The following is a 24,762-nucleotide window of genomic DNA, read 5'->3' as shown; positions in this document are numbered from 1 at the left end:
TATGTGGAAGACAGAGACTTCAAACAGTGGGAGAAGAAAGTAATACATTTAAAAGATTTGTTTCCCTTTCTCGATAGAAAACAATGCAGAGTATATATTGTAATAGGTATAAATGGGACAGACTGAATTATATTGGTTTTAAATCTATTGGTCTTTCCAGTCAATGGACTGGATTCAAAGTTTGTCAAAGTTGTGCCACTAAAATCAGTGAGATCTGTTAGATTCAGTTGTATTGGACAGTGGGACAAATGCTGCTCAGCAGTGCTGAAGCAATTAGTGGAGCTTCTATAACAAGAGGCAATCCACATCCAAAGAGCTATGGCTACCTTGCAAAAAATGACAAATAGGCAGCTTTAGTGATTAGTTTGGTAGCTTCCTAGAGACCTTTGTGTGGCACAGATATAGGCTACAAAGGTGGAGGAGCAGGTGCCCTTTGATAGGAGGAAAAGGGAGGTGGGTCATCTCCTTGGGAATACTGATGGCTTTATGGCTTCATCCCTGCAGGTTAAACTGTCAGTTATTGTCAGTTATCAGTTATCAGAGGGAAGATGCCATCCTAGAGATAAGCTGCTCTTCAGTGGGGCTCCTGGACTCTGGGGAAACTTCCCTCCTTTTGTAACTCACTCCCAGAAGGGTGAGTGAGGGTGAGAGTTTGGGTTAGATTTAGGTTGGGGGTGAGGGGAATGGTGAAGGTGAAAGGGTGAGGCACAGGCTGAAGGGGAGGGTGAGATTGAGAGGGTTAGGTCAGGGGAGGGGGGCAGGGAGGGGAATGGGTATGGGGAATGGGAGAAAAAGAAGGTAAAAAGGGGAGGGGGAAGGGAAGGGAGGGGAGGGGAGGGGGAAAGGAATATGGGGAAGGGGAGACAAGGGGGGGGGCAAAAAAATGCTTTTCTGGAAAACATCATGTTAGGCTTTCCAGAAGCTGCTCTTCCTTAGACCCAGCCTTAAATTTGCCTCCCCCATTTCAGAGGCATCTTGCCATGGTCTGAATGAGAATGGCTGATCTCTAAACGGGCATTAGCAAAAGCCGCTTACTGTGCCCCACAAACCAGGCCCACCTTGGAGTTTCCGGATAACTCCCTCTTGGCCTCCCCTCACCTCCCATAGATGTGGTGGGAAAACCCAGTGATCTGAGGGTCGAGCCCAGGGCAAAGCGAGAGAAGTGCTCACCGGCCAGTTCTGCTGCCCTGAGCGAAGCCCCTTCCTCAGATGCCCCTCCTTGCCCTACCCACCCACTATATTGATTCCCTCTCTGTGTCTCTGTCTGTCTCTCTGTCACTGTCTCTGTCTCTGTCTCTCTGTCTCTCTCTCTCTCTCTCACACACACACACTTTAAAATATTTTCAATATATAAGTGCCTTGATGAGATGAGCTATCTGCTGATTCTCTATTGAGTATATGTTGCAACATCGACCAAGTGTTACTGGTTGTTTGTCTGTGTCAGTATTGTCTTGACCAGTTAGTCCACTGCTTACAAATAGAAAAGAAAAAACAAAGTGTTCTTGATGTTTATAATGATCCACCTTTGTAAGTCAAGACAATTGTTCAAGCTTCGTAACAGTTAATTTGAAAGGAAATAATCTTGTTCTCAACTCAGAAAAATACATATATAAGAATTGATATTCTTACTGACATTCATACATATATAATAACTGACATCTAAAATGAGCTGCTTTATTTAATATATAATTCAAGAGAATATGTCTGAATTCTGCAGCAATGAAATAATGCAATAGTAAGTTATAAGAATTTACAAGTAAGATGATCTGTTTGGTTGAAATTGTGGATTTTTAAAAAAAATTCTGAAGTAAGCAAATATTATTGCCTCCCAAAGTTAGAGTTTTAAATGCCCAAAAATAAGAACAGGCTAGCTTGTGTTAACTTTTTGACACTGTGGATCACAAACTATTACAGAGTTAAATCTAAATTAGACATCTTAAATAGAAACAAACAGCAGAAACTTTTGGAAACTGGCTTCGGTTTGTGAACAAAACTTTTTTTTTTTGTGGATTACTAAGTGGAATGTTAGAGAATCCGAATATTCTTCTGTATAAATTGAACATCAATATATACTGAAAATATTTTTAAATCATTATATGCAATTGTAAAACAAACAAAAAATCATTAAATGATTTTTTTTTTTGTTCTGATGAAAACATGCTCAAAGCTGTCCTTTATATTTATTCAGAAGTCTGCATTGCTGATTTCAGGAAGACATCTTTAGAACTGTGGCCACCATCCAACTGAGACTTAACTCATTTTAATGAGCAATTCAGTGCGTGACTTCTCAGAAAAACATCTCACTGTTTTCAGGGAGTTTACTCCAAAGGAATTGTATGTGTTTACAGAGCTGAAGCAATACCTTAATCTAAATAAATGGACCCAGGTAGGTTTAACTATGCATCAAGTCAGAGTTAATATATTTCCAACTACGTTTTCAAATTCTCTAAGCAATTCTAAGGGTGGCCACTTGTTCAAAGCAATAAAGTTTATATGGAAAACAAACACTCACATTTTAGTAATGTTTTGGCTTAATTAAAGATTGTAGTAACTTTTCCCTGATGTATTTTATTCTAATATGGTTGGTCGATGATGAAAACACCATTATTGGAAAATCTTTGTCTCTCCAAAAGTCTTTCTGAATCTTTGCCTATATGCATATTCTTTCTAGCCAGGTTTTACCTACGTAAACTAAGTTGTTCTACAGCCCTGGTTCAGGGCTGTAGAACAACTTAGTTTACGTAGGTAAAACCTGGCTAGAAAGAATATGCACATAAAAGCCTACGAAAAAGAAAAAGACATATATATCTATATCTATATCTATATCTATATCTATATCTATATCTATATCTATATCTATATCTATATCTATATCTATATCTATATCTATCTATCTATCTATCTATATATATATACACACACATATATATATATACACACACACACACACATACATACACACACACACACACACACACACACACACACACATATATATTTAAAGAAATCATAATTTGAATGTACTGAAAACTTTGAAAATAAGTAGGCCTGAATAATCCAAATATTTAACTCATTTTCCACAGCTAGACAAATACTTGTACTTAAGCATCATGGATTCAATGAAATGAAAAAGTGAACATGTAGTGTTCTTAACTAGGCAGCTGAGTGAACATTTCCTTTAAAAACGAACACTGGCTGTTTTTCAGGTTAAAATACCTAACATAAAGTGCAAGCAAGCATAGAAGTGAGGTGAATTTCCTTTCTGGGGCTATTTTATAGTGAGACATGCAAGAATATCCAACAGCTTCAAAATGCCAGAGGCTTACTTGACATTCAGGATGATTTTCTGGCACTGTGGTGGAAATGGCAACAATTAGAGAGATCCAACAATCATTTTATTATTTTCAAAGTTGGCAAGCTACAGGCAGTAATGGTCACTTTCCCTCAGGAAAGCCACAAGCAAGGGCCCAGGGCTACCAAGATCTTAAGTAACCTTCTCAAGAAAAACCCCATTAGGTATCTGCATTTAGCAAAATAAGTGCAAAGGAAGGAATTGGGTTTGTTTCTTTTTACAGTTGAGGAAAGAGATAATGAGCAAGGAGACAGGAGATCACTCATAAGAGGAGACTTGGCAACCTTTTGAAGTGCAGTCCTGCTGTTTGGTTATATGAGAATGCCAAACTCTTAATTGTAATTTCAACAGGCGGGCCTCTGCATACAGATGTGGAAGGAAATGATAAAACTGCTTTGAATCAGCATCCTTGAGAATATTTGAGTACATCAAAGAATAACAACAGACAGGTTACAGTAATTAAACCTTTTGAGTAGCCTGGAACCTATAAGCATTTTTGGTTTAAAACATTTTTACTGCATTTAACATATTTTGCACAGTACCATGCCCCCCACTCTCCACCCCATCCCAGTATACTCTCTTGATAACATTACTGGCACCCTCAACACAGTGCTTGGAATCCCAGGGTGCCCGCAAACATATTTTCTAGGTTAAGACAATAATAATGTCTTATTATTTTAAAACATTTTAAGTTAAAAACTGGGCAAGGTGAACCAAAGCATCAAGTGATCTGTACCTCTGGCAAACAAGGATCTCCTAAGCTTTTTTTATAAACTGAAAGTAACTGATGGATTTAGCTTAGTGGTTGTGTGAAAAAACAAACAAACCTGCCCAAGCTAAGGTAAGCAGCAGTGGAAGGAGCTGTGGTGGCGCAGGTGGTTAGAATGCAGTATCGCAGGCTTACTCTGCTCACTGCCAGGAGTTCGATTCTTACCAGCTCAAGGTTGACTCAGCCTTCCATCCTTCCGAGGTCAGTAAAATGAGGACCCAGATTGTTGGGGGCAATGTAAAGCTTGCTTAAAGAGCGCTAGTGCTAGCCTTATGGTGAAGGGAACCAGGGATGAGCAGGCAGCATTCCAATAAATACTTAGGTGCAGATGTAGACATAGTGAGCCCCTCCCGATCTTTAGAGGCTCTATTTGGCAAATGTCTGTGGAGATTCTCAATTGTCCAGGTGGTGGTTGTCCTAAAGGTGCTTTCTCCAAAAGGCGACTGGATTTTTTTTTCCTTTGAAAACATTTTGCTTCTAATCAAAGAAGCTTCTTGGATGAGAAGTGAAACATTTTCAAAGACCCCCCCTCCACCAAGAAAGTCCAGTTGCCTTTTGGAAAAAGAAAACTTTGGGATTCTATTTGGCAAATCCATATTCAGGATGAAGCTGGATAGCAATTGAACTTGGCAAGAAAGCCATCAAAAGGCATAACAACTCTAGGATAAGGCACCTTTTTGAACAGAAGGTTGGAATGCACATAGAAACAAAGCATAGTAATGAATGAGGGTCATGTGAACGATATAGGAGGCTTAATTTATGGAAACTTTCATATATGAAATAATAATAAAACTGTAGCAAAACAAAAATTTGAAATGTTAAGAGGTTTCTTAAAATTGTGAGGCCCAAAGCTGTATCTTGTTCAGGTTATGCACAAACCCAACTCTCTAAAGGGTTGTTTATTGATTGATTGATTGATTGATCGATCGATCGATCAATTGATTGATTTTGTTTGCTGCCCATCTCACTGCAAGATAACTCTGGGTTACAACATTATTCTAGGACTCTTTGTAATTGTGTCTGTCTTCCATTGCTATATTCCAGGCCTTCTAGGTATTCTTTATATATATCATAAAATACCAAAGCCCATAAAATTTGAGGACTCCTTTTTAGCAAATCAATTCCACCCATGTAAAACTATATAAACAGGACTGTGGATTAAATTTCAAACTATTCTGTCCTTTTCCTTTGTGGTCAATAGATAGGCTTGATTTATTAATCTTTCTTCTATTATTAATTATAATGCTGTCTCCAAAAGAAGATTTTTTTAAAAAAATATAGAAAATGCATATACCAAACCATACAGAGCACACGAAAAACTAATTATGAAATGTGTCAAGGAGACAATGGCAATCATATTCAAGCCCTTTATTCCCATCTCAACAGAATTATAATTTAGGGGTCAACCATATCTTTTGCATGCAGATATATGCATCTCCCGATATGACAGGAAAATATATCTTGAAACGTCTAATACTGATTTCAGTGAGTCCATATTCACTCTCATGATAGATCAGCTTCCTATGTTTTCTGTCTCTTTTCTTAAATCATACAATGTAAATAGGACTGTGCAACTTTGATGGAATTCTTTGGGACTGTGTCTCTCTGCATGGCATCCTACATCTATATTTGACCTATCAGAGGAACAAGAACTGACATAAGTCCTGTTAAGTAGGAAGACAATTTCTTGAAATCACCTAGTTTTACGTCACTGTCTAGGCATAGAATGGAGTCAGTTATAATAGAAAAAAAAGAGAAAGTGCATGTGTTTTTTTATATTACCATCTTATTTCTAATTTTGATTTTTCAAAATAAAAGGAAAATAAAAATATGGAATTGGAAAAATAAACCAAACACCAAAAAAAGAAGAAATATTTGGAGAGTATATATGAATATGTAAATATGTATGTGGATTTACATGCTCCATATTTAACTATATTCTATAGTACTGCCCAGAATGAAATTTCTAAGACAGAAGTATTAGAATACATCATTGTTAATATAGCCAGAAAATGGTGGAATAAATGTATCCTTCATGGTAGCTTTTTTCAAAATGCTTTGTCATTGTGTCAATTTTTCAGGCCAGGCAATTTCCACACATTAAAATACCACTAGTGCAATGAAAGATGCACTTTATTTGTTTGCAGTAACAAACTTGGTGGCTAACAGCAGAATCAAATTTTAATATACCCATTCATATTAATTAGGAAAAACGAACAATATATTAATAACAAGATTCATTATAAAAAGTGGTTTGCGGCTTTCCTCAAATTCTTTAAAAACTTGCAGCCAAAGGGACTGACTAATTGGATTCTGCCACAAAAGATAACACATTTCATCTGACCAAAACAATATAGAAACATTCAATTAATACGGATTCCATATTAATAATAATTGAGTGTAATACCTCTATGGTTTATCTTCATGGTCAATTCTTAATGTCTTGTTTAAGTAATTTTCAAAGGAATTACAAATTTAACTAGATTCATTATGTTCAAATTCAGTATTCTTCTCATAAGACTTTTCAAGAAAACCCATTGTATTTTTAATAAGAATTTTATGCAGTATCTACTAAATTCACGTACTATTAAATGATGTTGATCGATACCATACACAATGCTCTCATCATACATCACTATCATTTTAGTTTGCTTTTGAGAGTAAAATATGAACATGCTTTTTGTCATCAAAGTGAACTTTCACTTAATATTTCGTTCATACTGTGCTTTACCGAGGCTTTCATCACTTTCTAATTCTGTTTTGATTTAGAAAAAGAATGGAACAGGTTTGTGAAATTAATGTTCACTTAAGATTTTTTTCTTTGTTTGAAACAGTGATACTGCAGGCATGGACAGTTGACATAGCATTTAGTTTTAAAATGAAAATGTCAGCTATTTATTGCTAAGAGATTGAAAACTCCTAGATGTACGTGCTTCAATTTGATGCAAATTTGACAAGACTGCTGATTTACTGCCACTTTATTGATCTATCCAGTAGGTATTCAAAGCAATTTACGTTACTTTAGGAAACAACAGTTTATGGAATATGTTTATAATATAAAATTAAAATTAAAATGTAAGATAACTAATCTGTTTATTATTGTTATCGGATTAGACATTAGCATGTGATAAGTAAACCCTCCCAAAGGGAAATATATATATATTTGAAAAATATAAATGATAAATTTGATCATTTGTATTTGAGTAAAAAGAAGCAGCTAACTTAGTAAATTTAACTTCTTATAGACAGCCTCGACTGTTTTAATGTGAATTAGAAACCGTAAATCAAATTTAGGTATGTTAAAACACTTCATTGTGTTTTGAAATGGGCTCTGAAAGACGGCTTATCTACCATTGTAAATTGCAAACAGTATTCAACCAAGCAACTTCACTTCCATTTGTGCACCCAGTTGAAGGCTTTAATGATGTGATTGGCTCTCTGAGGTTGCATGAGCAGCCCACCAATGAGTTTCCTCACGTCATTAAACATTCTGCCTATCAGAACAAGCCTAATATGGGTTTGGTCTTCATTTTATCTTTTCAGTGTTTTTCATGTGGCCAATCACTAGCTTTAACTTTGTTTTTTCCTGCCGACAAATGGAAAAACAGCTTGCTTTGAAAACAATATTTAAAGTGTTTAAATTGAAGCAAAAAGCTTTTAAGATTGGTTCAACACTACCTAGGCTACCATTTTGTTGGACAGTTGTCAACTGCTCTGGCAGTCTTCCTTATTCCCACTTTTCTCTGTTTTAGAAGAGATGCAAGACAAATGTATTGTGGCGAGCCCACTGAAAATATCCAGCTGAAACTAGGCACACGTAATGTTCTCTAAAGCTAGATAAATACAATCCCTGCTATTTGCAGCCCATTCTTCAAAATAAATAATTAAAAAAGCAGCTGTAGATGTTTTGCTGCTTTCCTATTATATCTATGGACCAATCTTTTTCTGAATTGAATCTCAAAGCAGTTTGGATCAAATTGTTTTGACCTCACACAACAAATTGCAAACTTAAATTGATTCATGCCTTCATCAGCTCTGAAATAACCAATTAAAATTGAATCAAGGCTGATTTGCACAGAGCTATTGGTTACATATGCTGGAAGTTTTGGAGGCATTGATCATCCCTTTTAACATACAGTCCAGATTCATGGATTTTAATTATTACAGACAACCCTAGCATGAATTTTTATTTGTCTTTTTGCCTCTTTGTTAGTTTCCATTATCTCCAGGATAAATAGATCAAATATCCGATATTCAATAACTATATTAAAAGATTTCATATTTTTAACAGATTTTGCCATGATTTTCATATTCTTTTCTTCTTTTATTTGTTTATATCATAAATACCTACGAAGTCCATTGGCTAAGCCAGTTCCTTCTGTGATTGTTGTTCTGCTGTTTGGTGATTTTATTCATTCTGTAATCCATGATAGGCAATTTATGCAATAATACAAATTGCAGTTAACATTAGGAAATGTAAGTCCACCTCTGTCCTTTGAATCTTGCAAAACGTTGACTCTTACTCTTGGTTTTTTCCTCCCCACTCCATATAAATCTGTTGCTTCTTCTTATCCAATCTTGCAAACTTTTGTCTGGAATTAGAATTGAGGCCATTTGGAACAGAAAATTTATCCTGGATAGTATATTCGTTTTATTGTTGTGATGATTCCTAGCCAAGAAAGCTTTAGTTTTTTCCACAGATCAAGATTGTGTTTGATCTCTTTCCATAATTTATACTAATTGTTCTAAAATATGTCATTGTTGCATCCTGTCAAATAGAATACTTGGTTGTTTTGTTCACTCACAGCCATGCTCTTTTTGGGGCTAAATATCTTCTTCTTGTTGTTTTTCATTAATTTTCTATGCAGGCAATCCCGCCCCCCTCCCCCCCCAAATTTTTTATTGTTTTTGTCAATTGGTTTGCAGAGGCCTGTGACTGCATAATAGTTAACATTATATCGACTGCATAGGATTTTGTATTCTTGTCTCTGGATTTTGATCCCAGATGTTGGTTTGTCTTTCTGAATTTTCTAAGTGGTACAGATCAAGATACAATTCAAAACATTTTCACTGTTTGAACACTTTCACACTGAGATTCCATTAAATGGCCACCTCACTGCATTCCATCTTTTCCATCTCCTCTTTCACTATGTCATCCAGTGGTGAAATCCAAATTTTTTTACTACCGGTTCTGTGGCTGTGGCTTGGTGGCTGTGGCTTGGTGGCTGTGGTAGGAGAAGGATACTGCAAAATCTCCATTCCCATCCCACTCCAAGGGAAGGATACTGCAAAATTCCCATTTCCTCCCCACTCCTGGGGGAAGGATATTGCAAAATCTCCATTCCCACTCCACTCTGGGGCCAGCCAGTGGTGGTACTTGCCTGTTCTCCGAACTACTCAAAATTTCCGCTACCGGTTCTCCAGAACCTGTCAGAACCTGCTTGATTTCACCCCTGATGTCATCTCACAACTCTTTAAAAATATATTATTTGATCAAGAATGAGCTAAGGTCCCAGTGGCACCTGGATCTCAAAAATCAGGAGTTAAATTATACTTACATTTATCCTGAAAAATATCCCTAATGTTGAAAAAAAAGATGAAGAAAAAGCAAACAAAATATGTAATTCATATGACCTGATCCACATGGTCTTTTTCCAGACCTACAACTTCCAGGGCTGGTCGAGAGAGTCATATTTTGGTTGGAGGCATGCCAGGGATGAAAGGGACTTTGAGAAGTGCTGGAGTTTTCTTAGGAAGGGAAGGGGATATGGAGAAAGTAAGGGAGATACCATGCAAGGTAGCATTGCCTAGTTAGTTGGGCACTGCAGTCCTGTGCATGCACAACTCGTATGGGTGCAATTAGATATCAATTTCTATGCAAGTGTCTCTTTGCAGGATTAGATGTTAGAAATGTTAAAGTGAGAGGGAGAGTAAACAGGATACTATTAAAAAGAGTTGACTGTAAGGTGTCAAAAAACCTTTCTTATCCCAAACCCTATTTTATTTTCAAAACTGAATAATTCTACCATTCTTGAACAGAATTATGAGCAAAAACATTGTTATTTGTATTCTGTAGCAGCAGCTGTTATAAAGTCACCCAGTAAATAAAGCACTGTCTTTTGTAAAACATTTGCTTTTTATTTCTCAATATTCCATGATGGGCTCAAGATATAAAAGGGTGTATAAGAACTGTGAAGCATAGGACAAATGGAGAAAGAACAGTCCTTCTAAACATTTACGAGCTTTTAATCCCATCCACCCAATTTAGTGACAGAAGAGCAAAAGCAGAATTGTTTCTTAGGATATTTTTCATTGTAGAATAATTTACCATTTCCTGTGAATGACAGGTTTAATAAACGGGAGGTTGAATGTCTCCAGACAGTGAAAAAGTAAGATATATATATATATATATATTTTTCTCAGGTTTTCGCGGGTGTTTGTATGTAGGTCTTTGGTTATTTGGGTCTTCTCCCACGTAAAATTGGAAGTGTCTTGGCGACGTTTCGACGAAGTCTCATTCGTCATCTTCAGGCTGGTGTTCTCGGCTTCGTGCTTCCATGCATATTCTTTATATATAAATATATATAGAGAGAGAGGGGGGGAGGGGGGGCTGGTGCCTCAGCAGACTGATAGCATTGTGATTAACACCAGCTGTCTCAATTACTGTAAGTTCAAATCTCACCAGGCTCAAGGTTGACTCAGCCTTCCATCCTTTCTAAGGTAGGTAAATTGAGGACCCAGTTTGTGGGGGCAATAAGCTGACTTTGTATAAATATACAAAAGTATGAAGGCTATTGCTTAACGCATTGTAAGCCGCCCTGAGTCTCCGGAGAAGGGCGGCATATAAATTAAATTAAAAAATAAAATAGATATAGATATAGATATAGATATATAGGCAAATGCACAAATTAACATCCTTTGCAATGGAAAATAGAGCATAGCACAAAATTCTGGTGCCTAAAAAACAAAATCTTCCATTGAGTGCATATGGTACGTTTGACAAAGATGGAAAATTATTTGCACTATTATTTATCTTTCATGATTCTCAGGGTTTATTCAGGACTCACTTTAAGAGTAAGACCTCAGTAAACAATGCAGATGCTGAAAATGTAACAAATATTTCTGATTGAACATAGAACATAGAATAGGGTTCAAAGGGATCTCAGAGGTCCTCTAGTCCAACCCTCTGCCCATGGAGGAGATCCAATACTATTCCAGACAATGGATGTCCAATCTCTTGTTGAAAACCTCCAGTAATGGTGCACCCACAACCACAGAGGCAAGCTGTTCCACTGATTAATAGTTTTCACTATCAGGAAATTTCTCCTGAGTTCTAGGTTGAATCTCTCTTTAGTGACCTTCTGACCTCTGAAATGTCTGCAAGCACAATGGAATTTAGAGGGTTCTGCAGAAATAAAGTGATGGGAACATTTATGGGATTAGATGTGAATGTGTAGAAAGTGGCTGGAGGAAGGCAGAACTTTACAGGATGATCAATTATATTAAAAACAAGAACAAGGAAAATGAAAACATTCTTTTAATTAAGGTAACCAAATACCCACACAATTACAGTAGGTGGAATAAGGCTTCTAGCATTGAAAATACAAATGGGGTCTCAAAGGCTAGTGTCTCAAGTGTTATGGGAAGGCTGGAACACAGATCTGATCAGTGGTGGGTTGCCCCCGGTTCGCAGCGGTTCTAAAGAACCAGTAGTAAAACCAGCGGGAGGCTCCGCCTACTGACCCAAAGGTCATCAAAACACTTCTGCGCATGCGCAGAAGAGTGCACGCGCGTGAGGCCCTGCTGCGAACCGGTAGTAAAGGTAAGTAGAATCCACTGGATCTCATGTGTAAGAATTGGCAACCAATAGCTATAGCAAAACACACAAGATTTCAGTAAGCATAAAGACAATAAATTTATGACACAAAACTCAGAGACAGAGCCCTGGAAACACTTAGACATAATCAAAACATCAGAATCATAAGAACACCTGAAAACAAAGTATTCAGCTTTTGGCCAAGAATATTTGCAGAAGGGATTTTCCCCAGCTTACATTTCCAGCTAATCAGTCCTGACTAACTCTTAAATCTCATAAATTGCAACTTTCAATCAAACATTAGGAGCATTTATTTTATAGTCTTGTTAATTCCTTAGAGATTTCAAAATCATAGTTAAGTGTCTCATCATTAAACAATTTAGAACTCTTACCACAGGTAACCTATGCATTTCCCTTTCTCCACTTAGAATCTCTGCCTTTGCCTCTTGTAGTACTTTATTCTCTGATTCTTAAAGATTTTACTGGCTACAATTGAATCATTAAATAATTGAAAGGTTTGGTTAAGCATGCATCTCACATCTAAATATTTGGGGCAGCTTTAAACTCTCATATTTCATGATGGTGACAATAATCACCATGCAATAATCATCAGTCCAGATAGGAACCATTGTAGAAGAATCTATGTTTCGTTTCTCTCTAGAGTCTAGACCACAGGTGTCAAACTCGCCGCATCATTTTACCGTCACGTAACGTTTCACGATATTTTCCCCATTCAGGAGCTGGGGAAAATTCAGGAGCTGGGGAGCTGGGGTGGGCATGGCCTCCATGTGACGCATTCAGCTCATGGGCCGCCAATTTGACACCCCTGATCTAGACCATCTCTTCAGATGATGCTATTCACAGCAGGGGTTGTTGGAATGACTTTGGAAGTAAGTTCGCAAATTGTTATGCCTGGAATACCTTGAACTGTTTCTGGTTTAAAAGTTTTATTTCCAGAAACTGCCCAAATTGTGAAAGGTTTGGTCTAAAGGAATTCCAGTATGGCCTTTTGGAGAATGACGGCCTATTTCATCTCTTGGGAGATAATTTCCCAAAGTTGGCAGGTTAATTAACTTTTTCTATTACCTGCATTCTATTTTTCAAGATCTCAAAAGAGAATTTTTTTTCCTGCCCAATTATCCAAAATCCAATTTTTTATCCAAAATCATTTTTATCCCTCTTTGTTTTAAAGCAAGAGAAACTTGGCAAAGAAAGTGGGGCTTTTTCTCTACCAAGCAAACAACAGTGAAAAGCAAATTAATATCTATAATTATTCCAGTTTGAATAGAAACTCTAACATTCAGTAACCTGTCAGGACAAGTGTTTAAAAGCACATTCTACTATAATATCAATCAATATCAAAGATGGTGTCTTTGAGGTATTTTGGAGAAAAGGTAAACTGTCTGCACGCTTTGGCATTAGTGGTGTAGAAAGTGATCGGATTTGAAAAATAAAAACAAAGGAAAAAAATTCCATTTAAAATGAGGTCCTGATATTAATTGAATCATTGATTGTACAATATAAAGGTTTCTATATCAGCACTTACGATTATGCCACATCACTGTGCAGTAATAAAATACATAAGTCAAAAATGTTTCTGAGGTTGAGGTCTTATCATTCTAACATTTCTGTAGGAATAACTACAGAAGCTTTGCTCTGCACTTGTTCAATATTATTTTAAAATTCTTGAACTTTTAGCTTTTTTTTTTTTTGCACTTTTAAGAGTGCTGAAAAATAAGCTAATATTGTTTTATTTCTCCCAATAAATCAGTGTGCATACATTTAAAATTCTGATATCAAAATCCAAGTGTCAAATAATTGCTACTGATGGAAAAGCAGTGGAAACCAGCAGAATTTCTATCTCCAGGCCTAGATCAGTGGTGGGTTTCTATTGGTTCGCCCCGGTTTGGGCGAATCGGTAGTGGCGACGGCAGGAGGCTTTGCCTACCTGCCTGGATGTCATCACGGATGCTCTGTGCATGAGCAGAAGCGTAGCACATGAGCAAAGCAAGCGAGTGCGAGCCCACTCCCAATTCTGAACTAGTAGCGAAGGTAAGTGGAACCCACTATTGGGCTAGATGTGTATAGGTAAGTGATCTTTTTACTGAAGGACAGTTTGGCAGATCAGAAATAGATCCAAGGAGATCTTAGAACAATTTATTAAAGACAGAATAAGCCTGGTCACAAGCCATATTGAAATAGAAAGATATATGGCTATTGACTCATGTGCAAATGACTAATGGGAAATGATTCTTGATGCGGTGGATCAGGAACATTTAGAAGGATAAAGGCTTCCCACCTCTAGCTTTAACGAGAAGTATATACATTTCCCAATATCAAGCAGTGGAATGAGGTCAAAATCAGAAGCTCATTGTTATGTCTAATTTTTAATCCTGAGTTCATCAGCTTTTGTTCAATCTGAATGAAGTTGAGGGTGTTGAAAAACTGCAGCATACTTCAACCAAAGTACAATTGTTTAAGCTGAAAAGCTGAAATCTTTCTTCAAGGACACCTGACTTATTAGGTTAGTCATGGGGGTGGGGGGATGTATAATGACTGACTCATTTAGTCATTATACATCCCCACACCTCATTTAGTGTGGCCTTTTAAAACTTGATGCTATCTGAAGGGCAACTCCCTTCCCTTGATTATGGTAAATAATTATGCCATCCTGTTTGGGAAAACAAGGAATCTGCAACCCCAGCATGTCTGGAAAGCACTGTATTAGGGTGCCTTATTGCTTTACTGGGGAACTGTTTTAGCCTACAAATTTCAGAATTTTTAACTGTTTAAAAGTTAAACATTTAACTTTTAAAAAATAGCATTTGTGATCATATCAATGAATATGTAATGAGAAAGCATAGAAAAGGATACCATTCATATCTTGAGATGCGAAGGAAGCTGCATTGTTAAACCCTTTCAGCTCTGCTCACAAATAAAATTAAATAACAGTTTGTGATTGTATTAAGTTTGAAATTTAAATAAAATTTATCAATGAATCCCAACAAAAAGCAGACTCGGTCTTTTACAGGTATAACAAGCCTGTCAATCAAAGAGTATCATTTTAGTTTGGTTCATATTCTACAGTCTTCAGTAAACGTTGGCTTCCTTACAGATTAGGAAACCACAGAGTTGGACTATGACCAGAGAGACTCAGATTCTCATTTGGCCATGTAATCTCCCTGGGTCATCTGGCCCCATTATTTTTTTGAGTCCCAATTATTTGGCTGGATAATTACTTTGAGGGTAACACTGAAAGAAAGGAGACTATGTACACTGTCTTGAGCTCTTCCAGCAAGGGTAGGAAAGAAATGTTAATAATAATACTAACAATATACAGCTATTGTTTCTTACACAACTACAGATTATGACAATGATTGTGTGTGTGTGTATATATATATATAACCATACTTTGCTCACTAATTAAAACAAAGAGTGACATTGTGTTTGGATCATCCAGTGAAACTTAATCCAAAATTGTAAATGGTTCAAAAAAATTTTTTTCTCATTTTGCTTCCTAACTATGTAGCACTGAGTTTACTTCTCTGTTCACTATGAAATGATGTAGGCTAGTCTCCTTTTATTGGTCCTGTTTCCCTAAACCTTCCCATAATAGTCATGCTGATTGGGAATTCTGAATATTTCAATTTAATTTGAAGAACTCCAGTTTGACAAGGACTGAAAAAGGCTATTTTCAATGAAAGATCAGTTGTGGTACCTCCTTTACAGTTCAATACTGTGCATACTACTTAAAATCAAATCACAGTTATACTTCAGGCTTGGAAAACCTGGTGCTAGAAGTATCGTTCTTTCTTTTTCCATCATACTGGAATATTTTTTCTAAGTCAGGTCTACTAGGACTACACCTCTCTTTACATGTGACATCTAGATTGGCCAAGAACAGAAGCTTGTGTTCATATTTGGCCAGTTCCCACAAAAGTTAAGAAAGAGGTGACAATGCTCATAAAATCTCCATATCTCAGCATTCATGCATGCATGCCTCTGCCATAGACCTTCACACACTGCAAACAAAAGGAAAAATGGGTTTACAAATTCCTTGGTAAAGGGAAACCCGATAAGAAAGGTTTCCTGCTTGCCAGAAGGCTTATAAATATGTTTTGCTGACTGCATTTCTATCCCTCACCCTACTCTGACCTTATTGCTAAACACACAAAAATGTTAAGAAATGCCCAAGTACACTGGGTCATTGGTGTCAGGGTCTCACACTCTTTCTGTGTAAAAGAATTCAACATTTTTTCCTGAGAGACATCAGCAAAACACACTTTTCCTGAAGAATTCCTGAAGAAAGCAAAAGGAGTTTTAATAACACAAGTGAACCGGGGGGGGTGGGTTCCACTTACCTTTACTACCGGTTCGCAGTGGGAGCGCTCGCATGCTTGCGCGCTTCTGCGCATGCGCAGATCACCCATAATGACATCGTGGCGGGTGGCGGAGCTTCCCGCCAGTTTTACTACCGGTTCTATAGAACTGGACCGAACCGGGAGCAACCCACCACTGGAGTGAACCTTTAACCATTCTCGTGTTATTGAACAATACGTAACTGTCAGCATTCCTCAGTATTGGACATGCTTTGAGAACTATAGTTCAGCAGTTTCTGGGAGACCAAAGGCTTTCTATTTTCTGTGTAGTGTATGGCTAGAGCATGAATAGACCATAAGCTAAGTAAAAACTTCCACATAAACAATAATGGATATGTGTAGTCTCAACCAATCTTCCATCTCCTTTCAACACTCCAGCTTCCCATTCATTGCAAATTTGAAGGTACACATGGAACTAGGCATACAAGGAAGAGGGAGAAGCCATTGTTTTAATGGTATTCGGTCTATTGCAAGGGAGATCTACAGATTACAAACAACCCAGAGCAATTTTGTATAAGTTACTGATTTGTTGGAAAGTCCTGTTTTTCACAACTGGATGTTTCTAGCCTCCATAGGTACCAAGGTAAGTCTAAATATACATTAATTAAAAACTAAAGCACCTAAATTACTGAAACAAATTAGAACAATAACAGTTTTTCAACATAGTAGGGAGCTAACATGATACTTTCAAATATTTGAGCAACAAGGGCCAAATAAAAGAAGTGTAAATTGAAACATGAAAAATGATACATGTTATTTGATTTTCAGGACAGACTAGAGTACAAGCTAGTTGTTGTTTTAAGACTCAAGTTCACCTGCTTGTCAGTAATCTACCTGAAGCTTTAAATAATTTGAAAAGGAAATTATACTTATATTTTCTATCACTAGTTGGCTTAGATGATAATTTAGCATCTTGCAATCTATTCAGTTGCTCAGCAAATTCTAAAAAAAAAAAAAAAAAAAAAGATGTGCACTTTTGCATCATTTGGGTTATATTTTGAAATTAGTCTTTTAGCCAAGGTACAGCCATTTACAATTTTCTTTTCAGCATTCATTCTGACTTCCAACACTATAAATGGGAAACAGAAAATATTGCTGTCTAGGTTGATCAAGCAGGCAGGCAGGCATCAAAGAGTCCTCTCCTACATGCTGGAAAAAAAACCAGGTTATTTTGCTCATTTTTATTATTCAGCTTCCACTTCAGATTTTGATTTTTAATTTGACACAAATGAGAAACTTCATTCTTGCACAATCTCCAAGGCTGCTTGGAATTTCTGGATAACTTGGGACAATTTATTTACCATACTTTTTGGAGTATAAGATGCACTTCCACCTCCCAAAAGAGGGTGAAAATTTGGGTGCGTCTTATACACTGAATGTAGCCCCACCCACCCTTCGGCCCCCACCCTTTGGCCATTTTCAGCCTCTGCACATCGCTGTTTTAGACCTGTTCCAGGCTGCACGGATTGCCACAGACCATTGCCGCCTCCGTGCCTCACGTTTTTGGCTTCTGTGCCTTGTGTTTTTGGCCCCTGAACGCTCTGTTTTAGACCTGTTCCAGGCTGCGGGGATCGCTACAGCAAATTACCACTGATCACTGCCCCCGTGCATCACATTTTTGGTCTCCGCACGCCCTGTTTTTGTCCATTGCGCGTTGCATTTTTGGGCGGTTCCAGGTGGTGGGGATTGGTGGTGGCGGCAGCCCCACCAAAAATGCGATGCGTTGAGGCAAAAAAAGGGGCGTGTGGAGGCTGAAAATACGATGGCGATGATTGGCGGCGATGTGCTGTGACAATCCCTGGAGCCTGGAACAGCTGATTGGGGGTATTCTGGAAGGCCGATCCACCTGCCAATCAGCTGCTCATCCTGAATTAGGCTGCGATAATGTGCTGAAGCTGACCAGACTGTTTGCTATTTGCTGAAAGGATGCTAGCCAGATGAATACCGATGGATGCTGTTAGGCAGAGGCAGATTTTTTTTTCCTGTTTTCCTCCCCAAAATCTAATGTGTGTCATATACTTTGGAGCGTCTTATACTCTGAAAAATACGGTAGATGACAGCCCACTGAATTTATGTCAATATTTCCAAAGGAAAAGGGGGGTGCACACACTTTCACTTTGCAGAGTTTGGGGCAGAGAAGAGATTAATTTGCGTTACTTCTTATCTTTTATTTGACTTTGATAACATTATGTCGAGTTAACCTAATAGTAGTTAGCAATTTTGTAGCTACCAAAGATACATGCTTGCTGACTCATCACCAATTAGAGGGCGGTGGCTGCCAGGATGGCAATTGCTGGGCGTGGGGAGTCTGTGAAACTGCTCCATCAGCTATTCTTCTTAAGCCCCTTTGTCCTTCCCTTCTGTAGAAGAAAGATACGTGCTACATACAACCCCTTAAGTCAATTTACTCTGTCAGAGAAGGTTGTTATGAAAGTTTTTTCAGAAGAAGATTTGGCTGCCAATTCAGCTGTTTACAGAACTACAGAATAACAGAATTGGAAGGAGCCATGAAGGTCTTCTAGTTCAACATCCTGCTCAAGCAGGAGATCCTTTACTATTTTGGACGAATGGCTGTTCAATCTATTCTTGAAAATCTCCATTGATGGAGCACCACAACTTCTGAAGGCAAGCCATTCCATTGATTAATTGTTTTCACTGTCAGGAATTGAAATTGAGAGAGCTGGCTTTTTATTTACCTCAGGAAATGAAATGTCTTGGAACAGCCCTGGTTATAAGAACTGGACAATGGACAGTTTTCCAATCCATTGAATCCATTTTCTTGTATATATAATGTTACAAATTTTAAAAACAAGGGCAAAAACTAATACAAAGTAATATAGAATAAGAAAGAAAGAAGAAAAAGACAAATCAGAGGGGGAGCTAAAAGTGCAAGAAAGAAAGAAAGAAAAATAATATAAAGCAGTAACTTCCAATCGTCTTCACAGCGGTTATAAGTGCAATTATAAATTTTACCTTTTTTATAATTTATATCATGATGACTGTTGATTGTGATTGATTCATTTAACAATCGTGGCAAAACCGGTTGTCAAATCAGATATAACATACTTACCCTGGTTTAGCAACAAAAAAAATCTGGTCCCAATTGTGCACGTAAATTGAGGATTATCTGTATTTGTTCAGGATATATGCTCTGAACATAGGTAATTTTGCATTTTCTATTTACTTAAATTACAGCGTCATAATGAATGTAGAAATAAAAGTTTATTTCTGCCGCCTCATTCACAAATGAGCACCATTTTGCTGTAGAAACAACAAAACATATTTGCTAATGGAGCTGCACGGTCACTTTCAATAACAGAACTAAAAGAATGAGTTTGAATTTGAGGGAATATTTCCTCTCTAATTTTTGATGCTGATATATATATATCTATATCTATATATCTGTATCTGTATATAATCTCACAATCAGAAGCTTCAGAGCTCACTCTCGATAACAAACTAGCTGTAGTCTGATACAGATAATGAGCTCTAAAACTGTTGTCTCTTTAGTTCCTTTCCTAACTCTTTCCAACTAAGTTGTGTTGATACTAAATTGCCATCCTGTGGCTGCGTTATTTTCTAAGCTGTTGAAATTGACCTGGACAGTTATGTGTTTTCAATATATTAATGGCCTTCTTCAGTGTTGACTGTGTAGCTTATTTAATATACATGATGCTGAATGTGCTTTTCCACATATTAACTTTTTGGCTTAGCAGACAAAAAACTCCTATCGCTTACAGTAAACACAGGCATCATTCCATTGGTGAAGAAAATATCAAAAGCAGAAGATATCTAAATCCTTGGATATCCACAGCCAAAGCCCAGCCTGTCCTACCCACCAGAGCATGAAGAGCAGGAGTTCCAGTTCCAGTAGTGGGTTCCTCTTATCTTCGCTACCGGTTCGGAACTGGAAGTGGCCCTTCTGCACATGCGCAGAGCATCCATGATGGCGTCCGGGTGGCTGGATGAAGCCTTCCACCGCCGCCACTACCAGTTTGCCCAAACCGGGGCAAACCAGTAGAAACCCACCACTGTACAGTTCCCTGTTGATAGAGCATGCCAGTGGAATTGGACAGTTCTTCATCCTAAGTTTCAAAATTTTCCTTGATCCTTTTCTAATGTAGTCAGAGAATGACTCCTGAGTGCTTTTGTCCACAGCAGAATGCTAATGAGGAAGTTTCTGCAACTGCTCTGAGATAGCTTCCAAAGATCTGTCTATCAAAGAAGATTTCTCTCTCTGCCCTTAAAGGGACACATTCAATCAATCACCATTCAGAGAATGTGAGAATGGCCATCTACATTTTCACATAATATATACTGTATTTGCTGCTAATATATGTCATGCATGATTTTCAATCTCTTAATACAGCAGTTAGTTAATAATTATAGAGAAAGAATCCATATAAACATTAACAAAGACCTCAAAGGACTATTATATTTTAAAAGTAAAAAATATATCATCTAACTTCAGTTACTTTACGTATAATATTACGCTTTAGGGAAATAAAATTTTCTATTAATGTCACTAACTGAAAGAAAAGGGTGATAGATAATCCTACCCAGTTTAGAGATTCCAAAATAACATGCTATTTATAGGGAACAGTTGGTAAATAAATCAGTAAATATGCTGTTGCTTTGGATATTCTGGAGGTAAACTTGAACATGTCCTCCAGTTTTTTTTTAGGCAAACTCATTTTTAAATATTTAGGCATTAAAAAGGAAAGCAAGTTGACTTTCTGCACCAAAGCTGAATGGACTCAGATGATAGCATCTTTGTCCCCAAAAGAAAGATGTTCCAATATCTTAGCATTTATCACTTCTTAGTGACCTTGCAGATATAAATCTATACAGTGTAGCTTTAGTTTTCTAAATAGAGAAAACAAACTCGGTTCCTACAGCTACAACTTGCTGTGTGAAAGGCAGTTTCCTACAAAGTACCTAGCCTGGAGCTTATGGGTTATCTCATGCTATACTCTACAGATGGAATCTCATAATGACTTGGAGAATGGTGTACCAGAGATGTAAGCTTCTCTTTGATGTTCAAAGCAAATGTGTATTTTTTGAGGAACGAGGCAACTCGATGCTTGAAGAAAAAGAAACAGGAGCCTCTGGCTTTGGAAATATAAATTAGACACCTGAGCAAAGCAGAGATCCTATTAGGAAAGGATCAATATGGAAATTATGAATTCTGAGTCAGTCTTAGAGCAAGTTGCGTTAAAACCCTCTCCCCTGATGGGTATGCAGGAATACAGCCAACTGATCTTGTACCTTAGATTTAACAACTGCACATTGTTTTCTTTAAACTGCTCCTGGGATTAAAGGTCAAAAGGAACTGCTTTCTTTACATAATCAAGTTACATTATTCTTGTTGTGCTAGTTATTAAATACATCATGTATCTTCTGCTCCAACCTGTTATCATTTCATGATATAATATGCAATGCTTCTTAATAGCACCTGCTTCTGAATTTTCCAGAATTAAAAATCTCTCCAAAGGAAAGCTATTCAGATAGGAAGGACTTTTAGGGACTTTGAGATAAGAAAGCAAGACAAGAATGGTCAACTGGGATTGGCATGTTCAGATGCTTTTTGTCTGACAACAGTGATTCATTTTTCAAGTGGAGAAGAGAGATTCTACTAAAGTTCAATTGGATTTTGGATTTGACAAACACGTCCTCAGATCAGAATGCTCTCTGAACTGATCACCCCAAACATAGATATTTACATAGTTGGCAAGATTATGTGATGTTCCTGAGTAAAACTATAAGGTTGTGCAAAGTTATAAAGCTGCTTCATAAAGCAATGCAGCACCCATACCTTAAAAGTAAACTGCTACAGTATATGACTTTGTTTCATGTCAGTCCATGAATAATCAGTTTTCTTGGCATATCACGTAAATGGATGAAATTTCTGCTTATATTCCTTACTTTACCAAAACAATACAAATTGCAGTTGCCCCATAGAATTCTACCAAGATCTCTCTTTGTATATCTCTGTGTGTAGTTATTCTTGGAAACAATTAATTAGTTTGCTTTGCCTCTCCTCTCCACTCCTCTCCTCCCCCCTCCCTTTCCCCTCCCCTCTCCTTCCCTCTCCCTCTCACAGGCACTTTCCAACTATAACTTTGTTTAAATACATTAACTTCAAGGATACAATCTTTTAAAACTCTATCTTCCTCCATCTTTCATTTATTCCTAAGAAAGATGCTTAATGGAATCTATCTGGATCTTGTTACACATGGTCAGTTTCAGAGGTAGGAGAGCCAGAATCCCTCGTTGTTACCCTCATATTTTTGGATCTCTTGAAATTAATGCGAAATATCCTGTTACTTCTGTTACAAAAACCTAATGTATCTCAGAAATGCCGTTTGCTCTTGTTATGCTCCCTTTAATTTGTTTTGCTTCTGCCCTGCAAAAAGCAAAAAAGCTAAAAAATGAGTATTGATTTATGAAATTGAATAATTTTGTGAACAGTCCCTACTCTCTCAAATAGGAATCTACGTACTCTGCCACCTTCACTTGCCAACATGCTTCTATTATCTTGGCCTTTCATATTTGTTTGCCTTTCCTGTGTTCTGAGTAATCGTATAAGGAGAGAAAAAAATATGTCAAAGAAATATTTTTCATGGATATTTCCTGAGCACACACTGAAACCATGTAACTTTTTGATGGCTGCTTTTTTCTCCTCAGGGCTAAGTACATGACGAATTCTGAGCTTGATTGATGATCTCAAAGGAACCTTCAATATAGTATAAGTCTAAGGATGATAATCTTATTTTACCCTCAGGCACTCCTGGTGATGGCCCATTAGTCACACTAAATGGTCTGATACCACTTCAACATGCTATGTATCAGATGATGCCATATATGTATTCAATACTATTACTACTAGTACTACTGTTGTAAAAGATTGCAAATATCTATTTGTCATTTCAGTCATAATGCCCCTTCCTGTCTGTTTCGTATCTCAATTCATAATGTCTGACTTCAAGCACAGTGGAACATTTGCAGAGATAGAAATGAGATGCAGACATCTATCATAACATTAGCATGATGTCCACTTAAAAAAGACAGGATTGTGAGTTGACAGGTGATCATTTCTAGACAGCACTTATTGCTGTCTGCGCTAAGATCAAGTTGGTGTGAGCCTTTATTAATCAAAATAAAGAATCATCATGTAACATTGATCTTAGCACTTGACAGAAAAATGTGGCTCATTCATGCATATAAAGGTAGAATACTAAGCTTATTCTAGTGACCAAAAAAATTAAATCTTCTTTGAAAGCTATTTGGTATTAGAAAATAGTCTTATAGTAGGGCAGAGGCAGGCTCTGCTCTTTGTTAATTTCATCTTCCTTACCAGCATAAAAATTACAGACTGGTTTCTTTTTTCATTTCTTAATCTGAATAGCATTTCACATACAAAGTACTTCAATTATATCACCTAAAATGAACCTTTTTGCTGGTAACAGACAGATTTACTGTGGGGTGGAGAAACAAGTAAAATTAATGTATGGAGAGCTGTTTTCAGGATGAACTACCATGCAACAACATCATGAATAAACTTTCAAGTTATAGACAGCTCTTCATCAGATTGGATGTTAAATAAGATAGCGAGATGGCTGGCAATGAGTCATTTGTAATGGTCTGAAAATGGAATTCAGAAAGGCCTCCATAAATATAATTATTCTATGATCCTCATTCAGGGCTAAAGAGATTATAGACTACTGGAAGAAAGAAGAATAATGACTGTTGCCCCACTTCAAACCATAACATATCTAATATTTTCTGACTTTTCTTTCCGGCATTATCTCTGTAATCCTGATAACAGCTCTGTGTGTTAAAGTATATTGAATATGATTCTTATCCTGCAGATAAGGAATGGCAGTAATTTGTCCAAGGACCCACAAAACTGTTTATATTCACTTGTAAATAAACCCCAAACTTATTCCAGTAAGGGCCTAGTAGTGCAGCCCATGAATACCTAAGGAAAGATTTGAATTCAGAATGTTTTTGCTCATCACTTACATGTAATCACCACTTAATAGTCTTATATGATGATTTGATGGCTGTATTGCACACTGCCTAACTAATGCAATTATGTAAACTCCATCCCCTATTATCGTGATGGCGAACCTATGGCACGCATGCCACAGGTTGCATACGGAGCCATATTGGTGGGCACCCAAGCTCAGCTCCAGAGCACATGCACGCGCCGGCCAGCTGATTTTCAGGTCTTCTGGGCCCACTGGAAGTTGGGAAATGGGCTGTTTCCAGCCTCAAAGGGCCTCCGTGGGGGTGGTAGGGAAGGCCGTTTTCGCTCTCCCCAGACTCCTAGAATGCTATGGAACCTGGGGAGAGCAAAAGACGGGTCTACTGGGCCCAGCACGGGGAGGAAACACATACGCATGTGCCAGTGGTGGGTTGCTCCTGGTTCACGCCGGTTGAA

At 37.4% G+C, this 24,762-nt stretch overlaps 1 long non-coding RNA gene across 2 annotated transcripts; it reads left to right on the top strand.

Moving 5' to 3' along the window:
• Positions 1 to 576: 576 nt before the first annotated feature.
• On the top strand, positions 577 to 18,933 carry LOC117666406 (uncharacterized). 2 transcript variants are annotated; one of them, XR_015733875.1, is made up of 4 exons: positions 577 to 634; positions 2,189 to 2,386; positions 16,695 to 16,899; positions 18,683 to 18,933. It is a non-coding gene; the product is annotated as an uncharacterized LOC117666406 (long non-coding RNA). The 2 variants fall into 2 exon arrangements; XR_004591774.2 differs by lacking the exons at positions 16,695 to 16,899; positions 18,683 to 18,933 and having other exon boundaries at positions 2,189 to 2,511.
• The last annotated feature ends 5,829 nt before the right edge of the window (positions 18,934 to 24,762 follow it).

The sequence above is a fragment of the Pantherophis guttatus genome, chromosome 1 (assembly GCF_059756535.1).
Source record: "Pantherophis guttatus breed Tessera chromosome 1, ASM5975653v1, whole genome shotgun sequence".
NCBI lineage: Eukaryota > Metazoa > Chordata > Lepidosauria > Squamata > Colubridae > Pantherophis > Pantherophis guttatus.
The sequence above is the reverse complement of the archived record's forward strand: the minus strand, read 5'-3'. Positions and strand labels throughout refer to the sequence as shown.